This window comes from Mustela lutreola, chromosome 8 (assembly GCF_030435805.1).
Source record: "Mustela lutreola isolate mMusLut2 chromosome 8, mMusLut2.pri, whole genome shotgun sequence".
Lineage (NCBI taxonomy): Eukaryota > Metazoa > Chordata > Mammalia > Carnivora > Mustelidae > Mustela > Mustela lutreola.
The window spans coordinates 151,467,040-151,467,252 of NC_081297.1; positions in this window are offsets into that span (position 1 = coordinate 151,467,040).

Consider the following 213-nt stretch of genomic DNA (forward strand, 5'->3'; position numbering starts at 1 on the left):
AAGCCTCTGCTTTTGGCTCAGGTCATGATCTCAGAGTCCTGGGATCGAGCCCTGCATCGGGCTCTCTGTTCAGCAGGGAGCCTGCTTCCCCTTCTCTCTCTCTGCCTGCCTCTCTGCCTACTTGTGACCTCTCTCTCTGTGTCAAATAAATAAATAAAATCTTAAAAAAAAAAAAAAGAAATCCCATTCCTGAAAGATGCCTCAATTATCAGT